The following is a 21,451-nucleotide window of genomic DNA, read 5'->3' as shown; positions in this document are numbered from 1 at the left end:
AGATATTTTGAATTGATTCTCCACATGCTTATTTTGACACAAATTTCTTGTGTTGTTGAGTCCACATGTCTAGTTAAATAGGTTGGCTTTGAGAGCTGGTTAAAATGCCTTCTTTTGAATTTACGGCCAACTTTATGAATTTTTTTGTATTTACACAAAGGCGATTCTGAGCTGAAATTTTCATCTATGTTCTTCTGTGTTCTTAGTTTTATTATGTTACAAACTTTCATATTCTATAGAGTTCATTTGGTAAGTCAAATTGGTTTTAGATTTGTTAAATATTGTTCATAACTATGAGGCATTCATTCTCTTGCATTTCCTTGGCTTGATTAAATGCTTAATGGACATTGTGACTTTTAAAAGATGTTGTAACATGATGATGTTGTTGGTAAGTTTTCAATGCTGCTCCTCAGGACATTAATGATTATCTCTTGGTTCCTTACATGTCTGAATTGTAATTCATATTGTGATATCGTGTGAAACTCCTGTCCATTGGGAAGTTTACTGCCCAATTGTTTTCGAACTAAAAGCAGTGGTTGCTGTCATGATTTGTAGTTTTAGTGGATATATTTTTTCCGGTGTTCTTTTCAATTCCTTGCTTGAATGACTGTATTCTTGGGAGTGTTAGTAGTTCCTCTGTTGCGTGTTTACATTAAAGTATTACTTTTAATGGTATATAAGCACCATCAGGTCTTTGTAGTGACGATTATAACTTGTTTAAATTCAAAGGCATGAGATGTTAGCATTGTTTTTACATGAGAAACTCATCCTTGTCATAACTGATGTTTGGGTGCTGACTTAATCTTAATGTATGATGTTTTGAGTTTTGTTTTGTATGATAATTTGTATCCTTGTATATGCAAAGGCTTGATAACTAAGGCAAGCTAAAAGATACTCCTATTTGACCTTATTTTGGTATGAGAAACATCCCTTTGTTGTCAACAAAAAACATAGATTTAGAGATTCAGAATAGCAACTCAGAATGAAAGTTGTTGATATAACTTAGCTACAGGTACTGAACAGCACAAAAAGTATAAATCAATCTAACAAATAAATCTAATCCAGACAAGTCACTCCAACAATATGGCTCTTCTCACGTTTTATTGTTCATAGAGCTATTTGGCTCTATGAACACTAACAGCTTCTATGTTGGGGTGCATGAACAACTTTTTTTTTTTTAAAAAATAGTGCTCTTCTTTCTTCTTTTTAATTTCAAAACTCCCTTCATCCTTTTAAAATTTGTTAAAAAAGATGATAATTATTTTGAGCCTAGATTTCAAGCTCCGTGTAGAGATGTCTTTTCATGTGACCCCTACACTGCTCCCCTTATTCTTTTTCATCTATCGGTTATGAGGTTTCCATTTCAGATCATTGCTTGCAACCCCAATCGGCAAAGCCACAAGTCCTCCAATTCTTCCGACTCCGACCACAGCTTCCACTAAGCCACAGATCCTCTGATTCCTCCGACCACCGCTTCCTTTTCTGTAGGTATGGGCTACCTTTTTCTCTCTAACTCATCTCATCTTTCCTTCCTTCCTTTATCTCATCCCATTACTCTGCTATGGACATAAGGAGAAATTGAAGTGAGCAGCATAAATTTAGTTTTCCCTCAATCATTGCTCCCTATAATAGATCGTAGCCTCCGACCCTATGGACAAGCCACAGATCCTCCTGTTTGTTCTGTTTCTCATCACGTTCATCTCACCAACGATGGCAGCCGAGACTACTGCATTCTCCAACCTTCTCTATCAGATACAGAGGAAGAATAACAAGGCCACATGAGCTGGAGTCTAATGCTGCTGAAGATTGTGAGGCGGTAGATACAACTAATGATGTCACGAAGGATAATACGGATCCACTACAGGTGCTTATCGTTTTATTCATTTTATTCACCTTATTAAAGATATATTCATTAGTTTATGATATTATGGTCAAACACGAATAATTGCTTCTTCTTCTTCTTTTAATAAAGAATTGGTTTTGTTGAAATGGCACTGCTTGAGCCTTCGTGGCTTGGGGTCTCTTAGTTTAACAAAGTCCATTGGGTTCCAAAATAGGCTATCTTTCACTTACTGCCAAGCCTGGACCCCTAATTTTTTTTTAACTATGATTAAATTATTGTTGTATTACTTATTACTTATAATGATATACTGATATTTATAATTATATACCTATAACTACTTATAAAATCAATATCAATTCTTATTCTTTTTAGGTACATGAACCCATTTATTCTTGCTGATAGCCATTTTTAAGTACATCTTGATGTGTTCTACATTCTTAAAGGTTTATATTATTTGGGTGTTTTAAAAGTTGATTATTGACTTCTCTTATGTTATTCATATAGGCTAAGCATTTTTAGTATCTAATTCTAGAGCAAGGCAATGTGGTATGGTTATCTATAACTTGAAATTTCTTTGTTGTCAACTTTTTGCCAAATCTCAGCGAAACGGCAGTAGGGAGGAGCAAGTATAGCAAGATCGACTCCTAAGACCCAAGCAAATGGAATTGTTTCGGACTAGATGCTTGCATTCAGACACTGTAATTCTATCTCTCCTTGATCTAATTTATGATTATATAGAGATTACTTTTCCAATGAATCTGATTGTATTTTATTTTTTCTTTTTAGTTGCCTTGATGACTTGAATTGGTATATTGATGTCCGATCCCACAAATTGAGTAATTAAACTGATTATATTCATATTTTCTCATATAATATTTTCATTTGTTTGTAATTAATATAAATATAATATAATGTTTCTACCTTTTAATTTTGCCCCACATGTTTCGTCAGAATTTGTGTAATCTCTTTTAATCTCTCATTTCTATATATTTTAGAGTCTAAAATTATTAAGAATCTGCAACATAAGCGTGAGTCCTGGGCTAAATCATGTAGGCAATCCTAACAGCTCTATGCATTAAATAAAACTTTTTTACTTTGCCAAACATGTTGAGGCATGGCTATTAGTTTGAAGGTTTATAGGGTCAGGGAGCATTGTGCAACCACTTTTCAGAAGACTTGCTTTCTGTTTTTGTATTTTTCCAATGAATCTGATTGTATTTTATTTTTGTTTTGGTTGCCTTGATGACTTGAATCAGTTGCTTTCTGTTTTTGTTTTTCCCATAGCATGAAAAAAAAATTTGAGCTACTGATACCATTGATATCCCATAGCACTATGCAACCAAGACTCTGTGACTGCTTCCTGCTTCTTCTTTTTTCCCCTGTTTCATAAATAAAGTATTGTCGTGTAATATATATTGGTTTATCCATAAGTTAGTTTCTCTTGCATGGTGGTTATATAAAGTACTGTCATGTGTTCTCTTGCTATTTGGGCTCTTCAATTTTATTCACGCCAGTCCCCTTTATTTATATGCTTATATTTATCTCCCATCAACTTTCATTGCATGACCAGTATATATGCTTCATTTTATCCATCAGTAAATATTAGCTTCTTCACTATTTAACGTCCTCATCTTCAATGAAAGCAATGACATCAAGAAAGGGTCACTTGATTAGAGGGCTTCATTGTGCAAGATCGACTGACAACTAGTTTGCTTTCCTGTATCTTGATTCTTATTTTTTTTAATTGTTTTTGAACATGTTTTTTTTTTTTCATGCAGAGAAGTACAAGGCACTAGCAGGGGCATTTCATCAGTCGATTTTGGGCTTCCTTTTGTCATTATTTGGATTGAAACTTATAAATGCTTACAGCTGGTGATATATATCCATTGACAGGACCTTTTTCTTAGGATGGAGATATGGAAGGACACCTTGAGCATTGTACAATGAAGTTTGTATCCTACTGCTTAATTTTTTTGCTTTTCTATGCCATAAATGATATGATCGCATCTAATACATTAAGGCTACATAGTTTATCCATTAGTTAGTTTCTATTGCACAGTAGTATTTTCCAGTTTGCTTTTAAGAAAAAGTCCCATATGCCTGTTTTGCCCTCTTCACAATCAGTATTTGATACACAGGACCAAACTCATTACACTATCAATGAATAGCTGATCTCACGTGTTTGCTTGCCTATTTTGACCAAGGCATGCTTCAGTAGTAGATCTTAGGGAGAGAGTGATAATTTATGCTCCTATTCCTTTGAATCTAATAAGTAATTTTTAAATCAATCATAACCCAAAGATTTTGTGCTTTTGCTTTTTTATTTAAATATGGTAATTTGTTTGAATCTTCTATGAATGTGTTTTTCAGTGCAATCAGCTATTAACATGAGAGTCTAATAGCAATTAATCACTTGTCCTCTGTATTATTTCCCCGTCTCATTGATGCATTGCTGGATATGTTTTCTTCTCTCAGTTTGTTCTTTCTGCTATTTGTCTGTTATTTTGATAGGCACTATGACTCATGACTCAAAAGTTCCTCCACGGCTTTGTTTAAATAGGCAAGCTGCTTTCTGTAAGCCATTGATTGGCATATGCATTTTTATCATGAAGGAAAGATGAGAAGACTAATGCAACGCGAGTTACCTGTTAAAATAAATTTTTTATTTTATTCCTATAAAAAAAAAATTAGGTTGACCAAGTTTCCTGGATGAGTTAGTCTCAAGCTTTTGCAGAGTTGTTTCACAGTATTCTAGAGTCTAAGATTTAGTTGTTTATCTTTGGCGAATTCTTTTAGTCGATCGACAATGGTTGTACTCATCAGGCAAATTCACTTCGAAGATGAGTTATTCTTTTATATGTATGATATACCTAATTTCTTTGATGGAGTGAGGGGAGACTGAGAGCTCCTTGGCCCTCCCTCTATCTATCTATTACTTCATTAATTTTATTGGGATCTTTTGTTTTTAAAAAACATTATTTTTTTACTTGTAATGTGAGTAGTAAGTCATCTATCTCTTGCTTATTCAAATTTTCTATTTTCATGTTGCAGGTTTATTCTTGGATATCAATAGCTCAACGTCTCAACCGATTTGGACCAAAACATTTTTGCTTTTTCAAGTACATAACATATGAATGAGGTTATTGGGTAATAAGAGCAAACATTCAAAGAATTAAAATTGGGCGAAAGTAAATACAGTAAGATGTCTTTGTTATCAAAAAATTATGCCTTTTTTGTTTTGGCAGGATGACAAAAATCTGATAACAAAATTAATGTCAAATTAAGATTTTTATAATAACTTTGATTTTCAAATTTATTATCCATCCTTATATTGTAATATTGAAAATTTTTGCCTTATACACGTTACATATTTATGAGTGAATATATACCAAACGAGAGTTAGTTGAACAATTCATAATGAATAGATAATTTCTTTTTGCATGTTTAGAGAAACATGTTTACATGATTGCTATCGTGGAGTTTTGGTTTTATTAACAAATTTATGGATGTAGGTGGCCAAAAAAAAAAAAAAAACAGAAAGAGAAGAAAAAACTGACTGGCTGAAAAGAATAAATATCCCTACAAATTAGTAGAGTATCCATATATAGGTGTAAGCTTATGTGGAGTTAATTGCAAATTTAAAAGGGGCAGGTGCAATTGTTTTTCAGAAAAAAAGTAAGTGAAAATTTTGCTGATTTATCATGACATTGAAAATTTTGTTGCGTAGAAAGAAAAAGATGTCAAATACTATTAATATAGTATACAAAGAAATCTTTCAAAACCTTCAACCTTTCAATCTTTTGATTTGTTTGGCATAAAAAAAAATTGGTATATTCGAACATTAACATTTGGAATTATGAAATATTTGCTTCATAGTTATTAATTTCATTAATTGATTTTGTCATCTTATATCCTTTTGTTTTATCAACATCATGTAAAGTGTATTTATTGACAAGCATGATAAAATAATCCATGCATCGCATGGGGTTGTAGCTAGTGACACTATTATATAATGAAGACATGGACCACTGTTTCAGAACAGTAGTAATTGATCCCTGCAGCTCCAAAGCAACAACCCTTTGAATTCATCATTTAAATGAGATAGGAAATAAAGAATACGAATTTTCAGTTTATTCCTATCAAATATATATATTATATATATTATATATCTATTCAACAAATATGGAAATTTTATTTTGTAAAAATAATTATCTGTCTAAAATTTAGGCATATTTTGATATTCATTCAATAACTATTATTTGACTAAAAATTAATATAAATATGCACAGAAAAAAACGAATATACATAATTTGAATTCATGAATATTTTTACCCTAAAAGACTAATTCAATTCATCATAGCATTATTAATGAGAGGATATCAATCGTTAAATATGAAACAAAATAAAGGATATATATCTTTGTTTTTTCCTTTAATAGTTATATTTATTTAACAATTAGGAAAATTTAAATCCAAAAAATAATTATGTGCCTGAAATTTGGACTCTAGATGTATATTTTGTTAGTAATATTAGTTACTTGATAAAAAAAATTGTTGAAATCCTATTTGATTTTATTACCCTATTAAAAAAATTTAAAATGGAAAGAAAAAAAATTGTTAAAAAGATAAATTTAACCTTCGTATTGGAAACTTTCATTTGCATGCTTAATGCGTCTTCCCTTAAGGCCATCAACACACTTTAGGCTTAAAATCGAAACAATCCCAATTCCTAATTCTAGTCGTTGTCCATTAACTTCGAAACAAATCCATTTAAATTTGAAGTCGTCCGCATTCCAGTTTTTTTTTCCAGTTAATGAGACTTTTAGGATCCAAGGATCAGATGAAATATTATGCCGCTGCCAAGTTAATGTGAGAACCTACACTACACTATACTTACCTATTGATGGTTTGGGCAAATGTGGCAGATAAAATAATGCATGGGAGACTTTTCAGTAACTTTTGGCCAAAGGTTATCAAGTAGATCTGCATGCATATGCTGCTATGATTCATGGTCTTTGCAAACAGGGTTTTCTTGATGAAGCCACGGCCTTGCTTGACAGAATTGAAGAGAACAATTACCTCCTTTATTCCATGATTATTAAAATTATTATTCGATGTCTTCTTCAAAACTATAAGAATGACAAAGCAGTGAAGCTTCTACATAGAATGATTGATAGAGGCCCGCTGGAGGGGGGGAAAAACAGGGTTAAATGCTGTAGCTCAAGTTCAAGTTGTAAGCATATTTATGTTTAATAAGAATGAATGTTAGGAAAGGCTTTTATATTTTGTGTTGAGAAGTCGAACTACACAATTAAATGACCGTTTTACAAGCATGTAGTTTAATAACGTTTTGTATTTGTATGTAGTGAAATTTGTCACAAGCACGTTCAAGTTAGAACATGTTCAAGTTCATGTCATTATGGCTTGTATCAGCAAAATTGAAATTATTCTTCAGTCCCTTCCCACTAAAATTGTATCATATGCTTGATCCCATGCTTATAAGGAGTTTATAAGTCTAAATTTTAACACCAGGTTTACATATGCTGACATTCAGTTGTAAGTAAAATAGTGGTGTAAAATGCAAAATTCCCAAGGTTCTTGAGTTGCATGGTGAAGATTTCCTGTAACAAAACAAAATAGCAGGACAAGGTATTATGTAGATTGATGAGAATTTCAGTTCTTATTGTGGGCGGCTATTTAGTGGCCGTGTACTGTTGTTATGAATTTTTTTCTCGGCCAAAGTGTACTGTTATTAAGCATTAAATTATCGTATGTTTCTACTAGATAATGGTATAGCCAAAATCAGTTGAAGATGATTGTATCATGTATCTCTGGACTGTACTAGAGCTTCAGATCAATGTCACCTTCCTCCAGGTCCGAAAGGTGGATCTCCCCCTCCTCTGAAACTCATTAAAGAACTGCATAATCGGTATGCAAGTTTAGCTGGAATGTTGCAAATTCCTAATAAGTCATGTGATAATCATTTTTGGCAACTTATTGAAAATAATTCTTGCAAATTTCAAATACATGTAGTTGTTTTTTTTTTTTTTTTGGGTTGGAAAAATTGTATTGGCTTGGCTTACAACAGAATGTTTGACTTGCTGAAAAATGTTTAGAGTAGTATATTATTGTTTTGCTCCATGCCGATGCATTCTTTCCTTTAGAAGTGAGCAAAAGAATGTCTGGCTTGCAGTTCCTCGGGTTTTGCCATTTCCCGTTTTTTTTTTTTTTTTCCTAATTCTTTTATTTATAGCTACAATTATTGGGAGGGGAATAGCATAATCTTTCATCGGAAAAGCAAAATATTATGTAGAACTGTTTCCATCAGATCGTTTAAACTTCTAATTCTTTTCATACTAATCTTTCTTCCAATTCTTTTCATAATCTGTGCAAGTATTTGACAGTTTTCTGCTGTCTGTTTCAAGCATCCTGTCATGTTGAAGCACGCAAGGATAGCCTTGTGCTTATGGACTGCTTCAGAAATGCTTGCAGCTGCTTACGAAACGGAGATGCAATCAGATGAAGTTCGTTGATCTTGTGATTTGTCTGTGCTGTCTTTTACACCAAGATAACAGAAATAATAATGTTTGATCTTGGTATATTCTTACTGATTTTATTAGTCATAAACAGAATTTATGGTTCTTTTTAATGTTCAGTAGATTGATTTCATTTTCGTATATTGAGTTCTTCGTTTTCTTAATATTCTTTAGGATGATTGCTGAAGCTTGAGTTTGATTTGGGTGTTCATTATTGTGATGAGATTAGACCATCTAGATTCTGGATGATCCAGATTTAAACCATTATTATTTTTAATATGGTCTAAATTAATTTGGAGGGTCTCATTTAATATTAAAATTTTTATAATTATTATATATTGATTATCCAGATGTACTCTACACAGTCTAAATTAACACCAAATTAAATCTAGAATGTGCAGAGTATATCTAGATAGTTAATATACATCAATTATAAAAAATTTAATATGAAATTGGACCCTTTAAATTAAATCTAGACCATATTAAAAATAAAAAAATTATTAAAATTATTTTATAATTTTTATTTTAAAAAATATAATATATAATAATGGTTCAAATCAAGACCATCCAGATTGATCAAAATCTAGATGGTTCGGATTTTATCACAGTAATGAACACCCAAATTGGGTCCCTGAAGCTTTCAACTCCAATCATGGAGGAAAAAGTACAAATTCCTACTTTCTTTGCATGTCTTATGAGATTACCTTCCACATTCCAAATGCCCATTATTACTTCAGAAATATTGGGCTTTTGAGGCTAAGCTCATTCTTATAGAATTATTGTTTAAACTAAAATTTTACATTTGTTCCTATTAGGACAGTGTAATAAATTTTGTATTTCCTGGTTCAACGAGTATGATTTATAGCTCTCTCTACCATAGTTATATTTTCATGAAAATTATGATATTTCAATATATCCTTTTGTAAGAAAATTATTATACAAGAAAACAAGTAGTTCAGAAAGGAAGCTTAATATCAAGGGCCATTACTTTCTTCCTAAAAAGCTAGCTTAAGTCCCTCCAATGTGGGACATGATAGCTCCCCGGCTAACCTGTGATGCCCCTATCATAGGTGGCCTATTAAAGGGGTTCACCGATTGGTTAAACTCAAGTCTAACTCTGAAATCACTTTGTCAAAGGGCCATTAATCTCTCCTCAAAAGGCTAGCTCATTAAGATATGCAACACACCTGCTTATATAGTCAAGACCCTCCTCAAGTCCTTCCGATATGAGACATGACAATCCCCCACCCAATCCGTAACGCCCTTGTTTGGGGATAGCTCACCAGAGGGGCCTACTAACTATTCACATTCAGGTTTGACTCTGATATAACTTTCTTATGGGACCATTACTCTCTTCCTAAAAAACTAACCTGTTGGAGTGTGTACTGCACTCACTTATATAGTCAGGACCCTCTTCAAACCCTCCGATGTGAGACATGACATTAACCTTTACAATAATACTTGCTGGATAATTACATATTCCTAAATATTTTTTCTTTTCTTCCTGGTAAAGGAGCTTTTTGTGGAATTTGGGATTTTCTTTTTTTGTATCCCTACCAGAATTTAGGTGTCACACATTTTTCTTTCCAATTACAATTTGTTTATGCCATATATTAAACATCATAAAATTCAATATAGATATGGTTAGGGGTGCACATGGTTAGGGCTGGACAGGCCTGGACCTTACTCAATGCCCAGCTCAAAGAATGAATGGGCTATAAAATGCAGCCTGATGCCTAGCCCTACCTGCAAAATGTCCCATTAATTTAAGCAAGGTAAGGCAAGCAAGGCACCTTTAGGCCATCCTGCCCATCAAATCACACCCATGCCCATCAACTCAATATCAAACTATCTTAAATTAATAATAATAGCCCTACATATCAACTCAAAATAACATCCATAAATATATAAACCATAGATCCACAATAACAATCACGATATCCCATTATCCATAATTCAACATCTAACTTGAAATATAAAACTACCACAAGTCCTAGAACAACATCAAATTATCCACAATTCAATCCCAAATAACAGCTATAATCCATTAAAAACAACAAATTTCATAAAAGCTTAGAGCATCATGAAAAATAGCAATTTCACATAGTAGACTCCGATTAACAAAAAACTTTTCCCAATTCCCAACCTACATAAATAGAAGAGAAAAAATATGTCATAGCTGAATAGAAAAATTGCAAGAACATACATGAAAATTTATAAGTTTGCAAAAAAATTAGCAAGAAATTAACAAAACATTTAGAAAAAAAAATCTACTTGTAAAGAAACCCTTCAATCAACACTAGCAGCTATATTCTCCCCTCCAAGTATTGCATCTAAAGATAAAAAACAATTACATTAATATAAAAATAAAGTAAGGGGCGTGCATGTGTGAATTATAAAACTTTAGAAAAAAATATTTTAAACTTTAGAAAAAAAAATTACTTGCAAGTTGAATGATATGTTCTATCTCATTAAAGTTATTAAAGTTATGAAGCTTGTCAACAAACTCAGAATTAGTGCTGCCCACTTTGCAGCTAATTTTGCCCACAAATCAGTGCTTCTGTCATTTTAGGAGATAGAAAGCTCCTTTATTGATCAACTACACGTCTATCAGTACTAAATGCAGACTCAGAAGCCACTGTAAAACTAGCATAACCAATACATCTCGTGCCATGTGAGGGAGAATTTTATATTTTTCAAACTTTGCTTTCCACCATCATAATATATCAAACTCAAAATTAGATAATGAGATTTCAACTGTAGAATCAGTTGCAAGATATCTATCTAGCTCACATTGTGGATCCATTGAAGTTCTTTATTTCAAAGACTCTAATCACATTGCACCTAGATCTTCAATGTCATCATCGTTATCATCAAAAGTGGGCAATAAACTTGTAGATGCATTACTTGCATAGGTAGGCCCTGATTCAATAAAAACCCTAATAGAATACTCTTCAAACAATCAATACAAACAAGTTTTGACCCTATCCATCATAAGTGCATATTTTTTAGTGTTACTGAAAAGGAATTCAAACATATGATTTATATAAACTAATTTATACCGAGGATCTAAAATTACAGCCACAATCAATAATGGATTCATATTATCTGTCTGACCCCAATACTTCTCAAACTACATTTGCATCCTAAAGCTTATCTCTCCCAAAAAGTATTACTATTGTTTGTAACATGCTTCTGCAACATCTATTGAACACGAGTAATTTAGTAGAAACAATCATTTGATGTTACAGTAAGGGAGCTCGAAAATTTCAAGGTTATGTCATAAAAGACCTTTAAGAATTTAATGAAGACTCTACCATTTTTCCAATCATTAAGAATAGGACTAGAGAAAACACTTTCCTCTTGCCTAGAGCTAAAGAATGCAACATAATCATCTCTCATCAAACATTTGCTCAAACATCTTTTGAAAATTCATTGCAACTTCCAACATCAAATTGTTGAATTCTATCAAGTGTTAACATCAAGGTAGACAAGGCTTTTGGTTTTTATTTTTTAGATTCAACCCAATTTTTAAACTTTAGAAAGCATGAAGGAGAAGGGCAAACATGTAATGACCCTAAATTTAATTTTTAAAAAAAATTCTCCCAATTAATATTTTATTTAAATTAGTTATAACAAGTGGACAATGGTATTTTACTGTAGCTTATGATAGTACCTCACTTGAAGGTCCCGAGTCCAAATCTTTTTTAGCAATAGATTAATTTTATTTTATTTTAATAATGGAAAAATTACCAAAAATGCCCTTGTTTATTATGTTATGAAAAAATTTTAGGGCCTTTCCTGTAATTTTTCTAATTGTACTTTAACCAGATTTTTTCCTTCTCATGCGAAAAGCAAAGTATCATTTAGCATCATTGCTTTCCCTTCTCTTCATCGACATCATGCTTCCTTCTTTTTCCTTCTCTTCTTTTTGTTAACCATCGTTAAGCTTCCTTTTCCTCCAGTCAGCTCGTCATTGACAAGTGCATCATCTATGTCCACTACATCCTCCTACTTGTTAGTTTTGTTCAGGTGTATGGGTGTTTAATGTTTGAGATTTTGTTTTTAAGATGCTGTAAGATTGGGTTGTAGTTGTCTTCTTCTTCCCTGTTCTCTCACCCCTTTCTGTTCCTTCCTTTTTGTGTTGTGGATAATCTGAGGTGTGGTAATTTGTTCTTTCACTTCTCTATTGTAGCACAAGCATTTGTGGGTTAAGATTGTGAAATCTTTCCTTCCCTTCTTTGTTGTTGTGAATAATATGGAGGATAATTTTCTTGAATTAAGATTGATTTATTTATTGATTAATGGAATTTGGAAAGCTAATTAATTACATGTCTATATTAGAAATTTTTTTGGGAAATGGAATAAGATAGGAAGAAGCTTGGTTATCGTTGAGCTTGAAATGCTCAAAGTGTGTGATAGAATGTTCAAGAGAGAGTCTTATTATATAATGGCTTGATTTTTAATATATATGATGATTATATTACTAATTAAATAAATATCATTGGAAGACAATTATCTTTTATGGAATTTGGGTGCTGTTTGATTCAAATATCTATTTTGTAAAATTTTGGGAGGTAGAATCAAGGGAAAATGTTTGATTTGAGTTTAAGAATTAATGCATGATAGGTGTTTGACAAAAATGTCTATGAAAATGAGTTTTATTTAATTATGTAATTTATGAATTCTATCAATTCTTATAATGATGCATTTGGTATGTATTTAAGTCAACTTAACCTTGCAGAGAATTTTGATTATGTAGTTATTAAGTGGTTAACTAAATTTTGAAAATAGCACTATTGATTATTTATGAATTATAGTGTTAACTCATTTTGAGAGGCACTTAAGGTGTTTGATAAAGAGGGTTATAGAAGTAGTTTTTTTTTTTTTTTTTTGCAATTGGCTATGCACTCATGTAATATATACCTTAATTAAAATTTAACTACTTATGCTTAAGGAGAGTTGGAAAGACAAGTATACTATAGACTAAGCTTTAGATATATATATATATATATATAAAGTATTGTAAGGACTGAAGGACTTTAGTTATATATTAGATTGATTTAAGAACTGAGTGATTATAGTGCTATTATGGGAAAGGAGTGTGGGTTGTTGTTTGTGTAGGTCCAATAGGAGTTGGTGAATGGGAAGGTACAGTAGGGGTTGGTGTTTGAGATGTCCAAAGGGTGATGCAACTGAAGCTTGGTCCTCCATACTAGCAAAAAAAATTATAAAACCATAAGTTATTAGTTAAGAAGGATCTAATTCAAGTCCAACAATAATTCTCAGACATATAACTCCAAAATATAATCTAAGTCCAACAATAATTCACACACACATAAATCCATTTAGAAGTGCAAATCATATTCTTCTGCTAAATGTGTCAAGATTTCTACTAGTCTAAAAGCCCTTGAACTTGTTTTCAATTCTTTGCCTTGACTTTCTAGGTAGAATTTGGCATAAGAATAATGTCTAGGTGTTCTGTTTTGTCTTTTAAAACATTTCATAAAGAGGGTTTAGCATGAAAATTACCACTCTTTTCTTATATTGATCCAACAAATTATTCATTGATTCAAAAATTGAAAAAGACACCAATAGGCAGCAGATTCAATTCATTAACCCAACAAACACAATTCACATTTATTATAGCAAAGGTCATAAACACCAGTAACTACTTGTGATTATTTGCAAGAATCTAAAATAAGGCTGGTCAAATCAAATATTAAGTGACAAGAAGTCAAGAACACATGAAATAAAACTTTTCAATTTCTTTCTACAATATAGGGAACCATAACAAGATTAGGAAAAAAATTGAGAGAAAATCTAACCTTAGGCAAATGAGAGCTTCTTTAAACCTGGGCAGCTGAGAGATTTTGTGCGATGAGAGCAACAGACCAAGAGACTGGAGAAGGAAGTTGGGAATGGCACTATGTTGTGCAACTATAGAGACTGGAGAGTAAAAGACTGAGAGATGCCGAGTTTAGTCAAGCTCCTTCACTTAGTTAAACACAATGCAACACAGAGCACACGACTCGTCAAGCTCAGTTGCATATTGCAGTTGCACTCGCACTCGCACATAGGAGAGAAGGTGAATATCAAACATCAATTCGAAGATGGGATAGGAAGGGGGTGATCGCACTCGTACACTATTGATAAGACTTGGAAGAGGATCAAACTTCATTCAAACTTCAGACAGGAAAGGAGATTAGAGAGGAAAGAAGAGTAATGCTATGACTGTCAGCTAGGCTAAATGAAATAGGAATAGAAATAATCTAACCCTAATTCTTTCCCTCCCTTTTTTATCTAACTGATTCCCTCTCAATAAGTCTGAATTAAAAAAATAATTTAACAAATAAAAAAACTTGGACTAGGCTAAATAGGCAGGGAAGTATGCCTTGTTCACTACCCATCCTTACCTACACATTGCCCAGCCTGAACATGCCCATAATATTTTAGGCTTTTTTTTTGCCAGGCTAGGCAAAATCTAACTAAGTTTGGGTGGGCATATTGGGTTACTGGGCATCATAAACACCCCTAAGTATGGTTGCCATTATAGGACAAAGTTACTTTGACTCTACTGCATTTCTTTTTCCTTTTGATCAATCATATCCAACAATAAACTAGACAAACATCATATCAACACCCCCAATGAATAAATGAATAAATAAATCTACCATACTATGAAATATTTCATTCCCTTATTCTAGATTTAATCAAGCTTTTATATAAGGGGAAATTACTTAAAAGACATGACCACAAATTATTTTGCTCACAAGGACTTGGAGAGTTTTCTAACATGAGGTCCTTTGGTGACATAAATTGTTAAAGGCTAAATGACTTTAATACCCTTCCTTCTTTGCTTCCTTCCTCTTCGTCGTTCCTTCCTGGTGCCACCACTAACACACCTCTTCCTTTCCTTGTCCCTCAATACTTTCCTTGCATTACTCAAACTCCTCATCAAACGTCTCACGAGTAGAGAACTTGAATTTAATTCAAGGAAGCCGTTAAAGTTAGGGCACCACCCTTACAAACCCGCTAGCTACCATGGCCTCTAGTTACCTCTCTTGATTGAGTTTTTTGACTCCTATTAGCTTTTCGCCATCTCGTTTCTCCTTCTCTTATCTGTCTCCTCCTTACTCTTAGTTCATGTGGATTCATGTGCGTTTCTCCTCCTCCACATTTTCTCAGGTCTGCATCTTTGATCTAGAAATTCTTGAATCAGATTTTAAAGCTCCCAACGTGCCATGGTGCAATTTAAACTTCAAAGTTATGAATGATTCTTTGTCCCTTTGCCAAGCTTTAATTTATTCTTGATGCTTCTTATCTCTTGACAATGTGGGTACTTAGCCAATTTTCGGCTACTTGAAGTTCAGAGCGTTGCAGTACTAAAACTATGGTTCTTGATGTTGCTAGTATAATTGGATTATTATGTTGTTATAATTCATGGACTCTAATTTGTTTAGGATGTGATGCTATATGACTAATTCTTTCTAGCACACTCAAAATTATGTTCTGAATCATACCTTGAGATTTGGCTTCTGCCTTGATTGGCGCTATTAAATTACTTTTCAAGAATAAATTGTTGAGAATTCAGAGTAAATATGAGTCTTGAGAAATATTGTTACTATAGATTTTGAGGTTTTGCCTCATTTGCTTCTGTTAATGTGGGTCTTCTAATTGTGTTTCTTATATTTATCTGCATTCTTTGTGAACTGCAGGACTGTTGAACTATTTCTACAACTACTACTACTACGTTGAATTAATTGTTGATTGAAAGGCTCTTTTTTCGTGTTTTGTATTGTGTATCACAGATTAGATGGTTCACTATACTCTTCGAATATCAAATTTTGTATCACAGATTAGATGGTTCACAGACATTTTTAGAAGTGAATATTTTTTGAAGTGGTTTTTCATTGTGTTGTTATGGTGTTTGATGTTGTCAGATGTGGATCACAAGAAGCCAAGAAAGCTCATACTTGAATCAAAGCTTGCACCTTGCTGTCCTGGAGATGAAAAATGTGCCAATGATCTTGAATAGTGCCCAATACGTTTTAATAAGGTGGTCTAAATTTCTTTGTACCTTCAATCGTAGCTCCTTGTGCTCTCTCTGTTTTTTTTTGGTTGAGAATTTCAGTTAAGGACCGCCATAGAAATTTAATTTTAGGTGGGTCCAAAAAAATTCTAAAATTTTAGTTCAATCTAGAGGGAAAAAGTCAAAAGAATTTTGATGGAAAAGACTAAAATATCCTTTACTTGTTATCCAAAATCACTAGTTCTTAATTTTCTTACTGCACTTGTTAATTTACCAATATCACTTATAAATTACATCTATTTGTCAAATAATTAGTAACATTAGTTGTTAATTTGTTAACTTTATTTGTTAATTTACTATAATATCAATTATAAATTATAAGATTTATCAGTAATTTACAATTGATATTAGTAAATTACAAGATCTGTCAATAATTTATAACTAATCTTAAGAAATTAACTAGTAAAGTTAGTAGTTTAACAATTGATGTTGCTGCTTATGCTTGAACAACTAATGTTAAGTTTTATATAATTATTGACATATCAACTCATGTAATTTGCAACTTATATTCGTACATTAAGAAGTGGAGCAAAAAAATTAACAATTAATGATTTGCATAACAAATGAAGGGTATTGTAGTCTTTTCACCATAAAAATTCTTTTGACTTTTCTCTCCTGGATTGAACTGAAATTTTAGAATTTTTTTAGACCCACTTAAAATTAAGTCTCTACTGTAATTTTTAATTGAAATTCTCCCAATGAACAAGGAAGCCATTTCACACATGTGAATTCCTTGGTCTAGATGGGTTTGAAGAATATGAAGGCTTTGAAGATCATACATGGAAGAATAACTTGTTAAGGCAATTGTTAATTTCTTCAAGGATTGTAGTTGTTTAGGACTTCTAAGATGGAATTAAGTAGATTTATTATGTATTATATTGTTATAATATAATGTAGTTTATGTTATCAAAGGATGTAAAAACATGGTATTGTTTAATGATAAATGAATTTGTTAGTGATCAATTTTTTGATATGACTCCACCTCATTTTGTGAATGCCCAGAAAGCTCAATCAATTTAGTATAATGATAAATGAATTTTTGAATACAATTTATTGCTCGAAGTATTATCTTGATTATAAGTATGGAGTTATTCAAATATACATTTATAATATCGTGAAAATACGATGTTATTAAATAATCAAATTTGAATATACATTAGAGATATTTTGAAAACACAATGTTCATTTGCATTTTTTAGAATGCCCATTGTTGTTTTCATAAAAAATGATACAATTTTCAAAATATGAAAAAGCATATTTGGATATAAAGTGTATTCTATGTAAAATTTTGATGTCAATATTTATTTTTCATAATATACATTAGTATTATCCTAAAAATACAATGTTGGTTTTGAGCCATATTCGAATATAAAGTATGGATATCCTTAAAATTGATGTCACAAAGGCTATGATTTACTTCTAACGCTCAATTTATTTAAATATGGGATTGTATATCCTGAAAATGTAACTTAAATTTCATTTGTTATGAGCCATATTTGAATATAAAGTATGGATATCCATAAAATTGATGTCACGAAGGCTATGATTCACTTCTAATGCTCAATTTATTCAAATATGAGATTGTATATTTTGAAAATGCAATTTAAATTTTATTTATTCTAAGTCATATTTGAATATAAAGTATAGATATCCTTAAAATTGATGTCACACACAAGCTATGATTCATTTCTAACACTCAATCTATTCGAATGTGAGATTGTATATCCTGAAATGCAATTTAAATTATATTTATTTGAATATATATTTTGGATATTCTAAAAATTTATACCTATTGTTATGTTTTAAGATTACTCATGTATGTTTTCATGAATAACAAATAAATTTTTAGAAGATCCATTTGTGTTTTACATAATATCCATTGGTATTTTCATGAAAAATTGAAAAAATTCCAAAATATACATTTGTGATATCCTAAAAATACAACTTTAGTGAAATATTCTAATCCCAAGTTCTAAACCATACTTGAATATGCATTTTGAATATCTTAAAAATACAATTTTCTCCATGTATTTAAATAATTATTTTAGATATCTTAAAAATTTACACGTATAGTGTCATGTTTTAGAATCTTATGCAGGTATCTTTAACTATATACGACTCTTCTTTCACGATATACAATCACCCTTTAACGAAATGTAATTTTCCTTCCATTTATTTGAATAACTATCTTGGATGTTTTGAAAATTTTACACTTTGTCATGTTTTAAGACCATATGTACTTTTCAATCATATGTGACTCTTCTTTCACGATATGCATACATCCTTTGAGAAAATATAATTTTTATTACATTTATTTGAATAACTATTTTGCACTGCCAATGTTAAAAAAAATATAAAATATTTTTAATCAAATATCAACCCTCAATAAATTAATTATTTATCTTCAAACTAATACCATGTTTTCATATTTACTTTTATTTAGAATGTTTCACTTAAAATAAATATAAAATAATTTATTTATTAAGGCAATTTTTAAAATAAAAAGAATATTAACTGTACATTAAAATATTAAAATACCTTATATTTTAATGTATCCAACCCTTTAAAGAAGGAGTATTTAGAAAAAAAAAAAATGGCCGCCACTCGATCCAAGCTCTGAGTCTGCCCAACGCATCATAATGTTATATTCATCTTTAAAAAAAAAAAAAAACTGCCATGTATGCTTCAACTTGGACGCATGATCATGACATGGTTTCTCTTGTCAGACTCTTATTTAGAATGCTTTAAAGTTTAAAATATTGATTCCCATTATAATTTATGGCCATCATCAACTAATGACAGGCAAACGGAATAAAAACGCAAAGGCATTGCTATGCTTTACTAATTGTAACCTATGTTTAGTCTAAATTAAACTACACACCTTTTGATTTAAAATATAAACAATTTTTACGAAAAAATTTTATACCAATAAAGTCCTCCTCCACGTAAAATTATATAATGTTTTTATTTATTTTTACTCTTAATTCCAATTCCCAATGCATTTTATGATGAGTGAGAGACAAATTTACACAAGCTCTAAGTTAATAAATTCAAGGAATAAAATAAAATAAAAAATTACTTATATTTAAATCAAGATTAATTTAGAAATTAAATACTTATATTTTATACTAAAGAAAATATGTATATAATAGTTCGTTGCGTGATTTTAAATCTTTTCAACCATTGGCTAGTTTAAAACTTTTTTATCATGAAAACTTTTCTTTCCTTTTGCCGCATTTCACTCAAAAGGTTGAAGAGAGGCCTGTATGAGATCCTAACAAAGTCATGGCATGCTTAATTGTTTGTTAACCTAGCTATGTTAGACTCTTTAATTATTATTGTAGCTCACCATATGTATTCTATGCCTCCTTATTTGTATCTAGCTATTGACTATGATACACAACCCATTTTTCCATTTTTGACCAGCCGAAAAGGTTCAAATTATTTTATCTACATAAGTGTTCTATGTCAAAAAAAAAAAAAGGAAATTCCAACTTTTCTTTTTAACCTGCCACCTCAATAAGGTATATATGTGTTAAAGAATGTTAATATAATTTTTAAGAAAAAATAAAAAAAAAAAGAATGTGAGAGGAGCCTAATCAAGCAATCAAATTCATAATACAATATAAATAGATATATATTTTTTTGATAATTAATGATTAATATTTGATAATTGATTCTACTATTTATCCACTATTACGAAATTGATAATATACGATGGTTGTATGCATAACCGCCCTATATAAAAAGGCTGACATATAGGAAGGTTGTTGAGACAATCATCCTATATATTAGTAATATAGGACGGTTCCTTTGGAAGCGTCCTAAATATGTTTCTATTATTTTAAAAAATTAATTTTTTTAAATATTAACACATAGAGAACGATTGTACTAAGAACCTTCTTCCATGTTATTAAATATAGGACAATTTTTATTTGGAACTGTTCTATATAACTCTTTAAAATTAAACCCCATCTTCTCATTTTCATATGTTTATGAAGAACATACAGAGCGCTAGAACCCAAAACCGATCTTCGCATTCTCTCAGTTTCACCAAAATCCATCTCCTTCCTCATAACCCAAAAGCCATTACGACATGCAAAATCGTTACTTATAAGTATAGGCAATAATTTCTTTTTTTTCCCATAGAACTTGTCATTGTTAGCTATAGTTTAAGGTAATGGTTTTTTTTACCCATATTTTATAACTAGATCATAAAACTGTTGCTTATGAGAAGGCAATAGGCAGTGGTTTTAGGGTGCTGAAATAGGCAACAAATTTAACTTCTTGGTAAGAATGGGCAATGGGTTCTTTATTTTTTGTTTTTTGGCTTATCATAGAAATATAGGCGATGTTTAAGAATTATTGCAAAAACATAAATAGCTAAAATTTAATAAGTCATTCCTCATCTAGAATTTGAACCTTTAGCCTCTTGAGAAGAAGGAATAATTCTAACCACTCTTCCAACATGAGTTTTAGTTATTATAATACAAAATATTAGAATTTCGACCTATAAGCAAACACATAATTATCTTATTATACATTAATGGCTTAACATCAAGTTGACAAGTGCTATGTTATAATTTGAGAGAGTCAATAACTAAGTTGTCATGTTATGTCTTGTTACACATTGTTAAGTACTATGAGTCCATAACATTCAATCTGAGTATAATTATGGGAGTTGATTGATCCAAAAAATAAATTGTAGGGCCAAACTTAATAATTAAAATCTAAATCACATAGAGTAAAAGGTTAGAAACAACTATCATTTACTAAGGAACACTTATATCAACTGGCTGAAATAGTTGAATCGATTTATATATTGAGGTCTTGAATTCAAATTTTATTTCAATAATATGGAGCGAGTTCAAATGAAGAAATTAATTGCCTTGTTCATTGTTTAAGGCACATATATTTCATATTTGATTATTTTTAAAAAGAAAAATTACAATTAAAGATCATTTACGTAAATTATTCACAA

General features: G+C 31.1%; 1 long non-coding RNA gene across 2 annotated transcripts; it reads left to right on the top strand.

The window, feature by feature from the left end:
- The first annotated feature begins 1,302 nt into the window (after positions 1-1,302).
- On the top strand, positions 1,303-4,787 carry LOC129317080 (uncharacterized). 2 transcript variants are annotated; one of them, XR_008594910.1, is made up of 3 exons: positions 1,303-1,864; positions 2,446-2,541; positions 3,622-4,787. It is a non-coding gene; the product is annotated as an uncharacterized LOC129317080 (long non-coding RNA). The 2 variants fall into 2 exon arrangements; XR_008594911.1 differs by lacking the exon at positions 3,622-4,787 and having other exon boundaries at positions 1,303-1,488; positions 1,633-1,864; positions 2,446-3,319.
- Positions 4,788-21,451: the final 16,664 nt, after the last annotated feature.

The sequence above is a fragment of the Prosopis cineraria genome, unplaced genomic scaffold (genome assembly GCF_029017545.1).
Source record: "Prosopis cineraria cultivar Desert tree isolate PC_DT_omini unplaced genomic scaffold, ASM2901754v1 PC8, whole genome shotgun sequence".
NCBI classification, from domain to species: domain Eukaryota; kingdom Viridiplantae; phylum Streptophyta; class Magnoliopsida; order Fabales; family Fabaceae; genus Prosopis; species Prosopis cineraria.
This window is presented reverse-complemented; position numbering and strand designations above follow the sequence as displayed.